The sequence below is a fragment of the Anarrhichthys ocellatus genome, unplaced genomic scaffold (assembly GCF_004355925.1).
Source record: "Anarrhichthys ocellatus isolate YVR2014 unplaced genomic scaffold, GSC_Weel_1.0 scaffold21, whole genome shotgun sequence".
Taxonomy (NCBI): domain Eukaryota; kingdom Metazoa; phylum Chordata; class Actinopteri; order Perciformes; family Anarhichadidae; genus Anarrhichthys; species Anarrhichthys ocellatus.
This window is the reverse complement of record NW_022280051.1, coordinates 1066361-1069962: the sequence shown is the minus strand read 5'-3', so window position 1 is coordinate 1069962 and position 3602 is coordinate 1066361. Positions and strand designations below refer to the sequence as shown.

General features: G+C 44.9%; 1 protein-coding gene across 1 annotated transcript in view; it reads left to right on the top strand.

Moving 5' to 3' along the window:
• plxna4 (plexin A4) overlaps window positions 1-3602 on the top strand; it is a 205782-nt gene that overhangs the window by 34804 nt on the left and 167376 nt on the right. The window lies entirely within an intron of this gene.

The following is a 3602-nucleotide window of genomic DNA, read 5'->3' as shown; positions in this document are numbered from 1 at the left end:
GAGAGCCCCTTGAGGGGTTTTTATTCCTAGAGCCAAGCCTATCTGGTATCTCTCAACATCCTCCTCATCCATTGCACCATATATCACACGTACACGAGGGTACACACACTATCGGGAGTATCGGCTGTACTTTTCCTTCACTTTGGACTTGAATAAAATCCAGAGCCCTGGGGGCGGATTGTAGCACACATCAGCATGTTGGAGAACTTGCTAGACAGCACAGATCAGCATGTTGCAGAATTGATTAGACAAAGTTTCGTATCTGTTTCTTGAGGCAAATTGAGGGATCAGAATAGAATGAAATGCATCATTTACGAAGTGATTTACTTAACTGCATTACAGTAGCAGTAAAATAAACTATATTTAATACCTAGCAATAGTTCGTTTTACATATTTGTTCATCAATTTGTAATACAGTGGATGGAATCTAGGTGATTATTGCATTATTAGTAATTGTATGGGCTGTGATGGCTTTGAAGCTCCTGAGAACCTTTGGAAATGTCTTTGCAGCCGGGAGTGTCGGCCATCGTGTTTGTGAACATCTTTGACCATAACTGCCTCTCCTTTTGAAAAGCATGTCACACTCTGTGTGACAGCAAAGCCCTCGGCTAAACAAGATTTGTCTCCTCAGAGTTAAACAGGACTGGATAAGCCGGGTTTTGGCGTGTTGTTGCTTCCACCCTAGACTCCCCTCATGCCCCTGTGCCACCCCCCCCCCCATGTGGCAGCCCCTTTTCTGGGCTAATGGGATGATGCACTGCTGCTAGGTGTGATAGAAGGGTGGTTGCTCCTGTGCTTTCACTCCCCACTTCCTCGCACTCGCGCACACATATCATCGTGGGGCCGTGACTGAGACTAATTCTGGGGCAGTGAGCCTCACAGGCCTGGGAGAACCGGCATTGAACAGAGAGGAGGAAAGAGAGATGGATAGAGTGACTGAGGGAGGCAGAGGAAGGCTGAGCTACAAGGGAGAGTTTGGACAGATGGACTTTATTCCTGAAACGATGCGTGTCTTCAGGGAAGGAAGGACGTTTGTATGTGGAAGGTTGAAGGATGAAAGACGGAGCGGAGGATGTTAAACAAAGATGCGATCAATGTTGAGAGGTGTTTTTCTACGGATTCACAGGAGCGCTGGTTTTCACATTATTTGTTTTCGTTGATTGCGGCCCCCCCGTCTGAGTTTGTTGTTTTTGTTCCGCACAGAGGCAGAGTGATCGAGGCAGCGGTTTGCCATGTTGTGAGACAATAACCAACACGCAGGTGGACGTTTCAAACGGGGGAGAATATGTGATGGTATTTAATACCTACTGCTCATCTGAGGCGATGTGTGTGAGTTAGGAATGGGATATTTAGTGGCTTGGAGTGTAAAAAGCAGTAGAAGTTGTTTTCAGGGTTTTTTGAATATTTTTTTTTGCTTCAAGGTTCTTGAAACATTTTTTCCCTGGTTATCGTCAAGCTCTTCTTCGTCTCTCCGTTGGCCTCTCTCCAGGCATGCCTCTCAAAACCACATATTGGCACTTGAGAGAACCGTGTCTGCAGGATTTTTGGCATTGTTCTTATTCAAACTCCACATGAATGAAGATCATATTGTGCACATATGGTATGTTCAGGCGAAAAAAACCTCAAGACGCTCACCATCTTTAACAAAAGGTGATCAATATCCTGTGTCAATACAGATGTGCATACACAGCCCATTACCATCCCATCCTCCCCTCCCATGTACATACTTCCCCTCCCCTGTCATTAACTGTATACCATTAGATGACATCACAGGCAATAAAAGACAACAACAAGACAATAAAAGGTTTGAGCTTCAGTCCTCCTCCTTCATCAGTGACTTTATAACCCCTCCGCTAATGGATGTTGATTTATATACACTCCTCCACCTTACTTGTTCCATCCCTCAACCCCCTCCTCCTCCTTTCTCTCACTTCTTCTCTCACACACTATCCTCCTGGTTTTTTTTTGCTGTTATTTATGATGCTGTGACTAACATGTCACCCTCAATAAATATAAGCATTACGGTAAAAGAGAGTGGATTGACTTTAATGCAATGGTGTTTGGATGAGCTAAATTGTTAGTGTTTACAGGCTCACGTTTATGACATCATGAAGTTGAGTTAGGCAGGAAGCTGAGTGAATTAAATTCAATTTGCTTGTGAAATTGTTTTATATGATGGGGGTGAGAGTAAAATTCCGCTAGTATAACATGAGACCAGTAGACCAGACTACAGACATGGTTGTACTTCTATACTGATAATTAACATATTAAATATTCACATAATGCATACCCAAGCCTCTAAACCCAACCTTAATTACCACAACTACACATACTTAACCGCAACCCCAACCTCAACTTCAACCTAAACTACAGATCAACAGGAGACGTAGAATGATAATTGAGATGGCAATCAGTATTATTATTTTCATGTTACCTATGGCCATGATGAAAGGAGAAAGGACATGTTCTCCTGGAGACGCTAGTGGTGGTGATGGAGTGAATACAAATGTTCATAAAGATGAGCATGGGAGCGCAAAAGTGGCCAATAATCTGGAAAGTAAGGTTGGCCTGCAATAAACCAAGTCCTAGTAAGGAGCAGCCAAAGTTTCCCCTTCACTTTCATGGTCTACAAAGATAGTAGTAAAAAAACACACACACACACAAACATAGCCCTTGCCTTAGATGTCTCTGATGCCGAGTGGCTGTGTTGTGTAAAGACCGTATTGACACAGTCTAAACTGGATTTCATAACACCCTCCTGTCAGCATAAAACCGGCAGTGCTGTAGAAGCAGTAGGATTCTGTACATGCCCACAGCTACAGCCATGCTTGGCCTTTACTGTCTCACACAACACAGGGCTTATTTGATCTGTACACCTCTCTGCCTTTTCCTTACTCTTTTGGTTTCCACCTCACTTCTAACTCTTTTGAATTGATTGAATGTCTCTTCGTTTTTACTCTTCACCACACTCCTTGCCTCTCTTTCCTCTTATTTATTTGCTTCCCCTCGATTTCTCCACCTCTCTTTGCCCTCTCCTCATAATTTCCCCTCTTCTTTTTTCTCTTAATCTCTCCCCTCCCTGCGTCTATATGCGCATGGTTGAATGGAGTTGATGTGAGAGCTCTTTGATGGCTACCTCCTGCCATTGGAAGTGAACGGACCATATGGCTTCTGTCGACCTGTCTGTCAGTCAGTTTTGTGTGTGCGTTGGTCTGTGGCTTAAGGAGGAGATGGAGATGTGATGGAGATAAAAGGCTGGGGCTGGGTAAGGTTTAAACCCATTTGCTACAGGTCAGTGCACAGCAGCAGGTCAAGAGGAAAGCCTTAGCCCCCTGCAGGCTTCGGTTTAGTTTACGGTCATCTGGTCAGACTACACATTAGCATGAGAAGTACACATCTGTACACGCATGCATGACATTCACACTCTGCACACAATTGCATGTATTGAGAGAAGCACACATTCATGCATCATTGAACACACACTCCAGCCTACATGCACGCTGTTGGACAAAGGCTGGCCAGGTACCTCCATGGAGCCATGGATGGCGAGGTGGACTATGGGATGAGGGGGGGGGGGGGGGGGGGGGGGGGGGGGGGGGGGG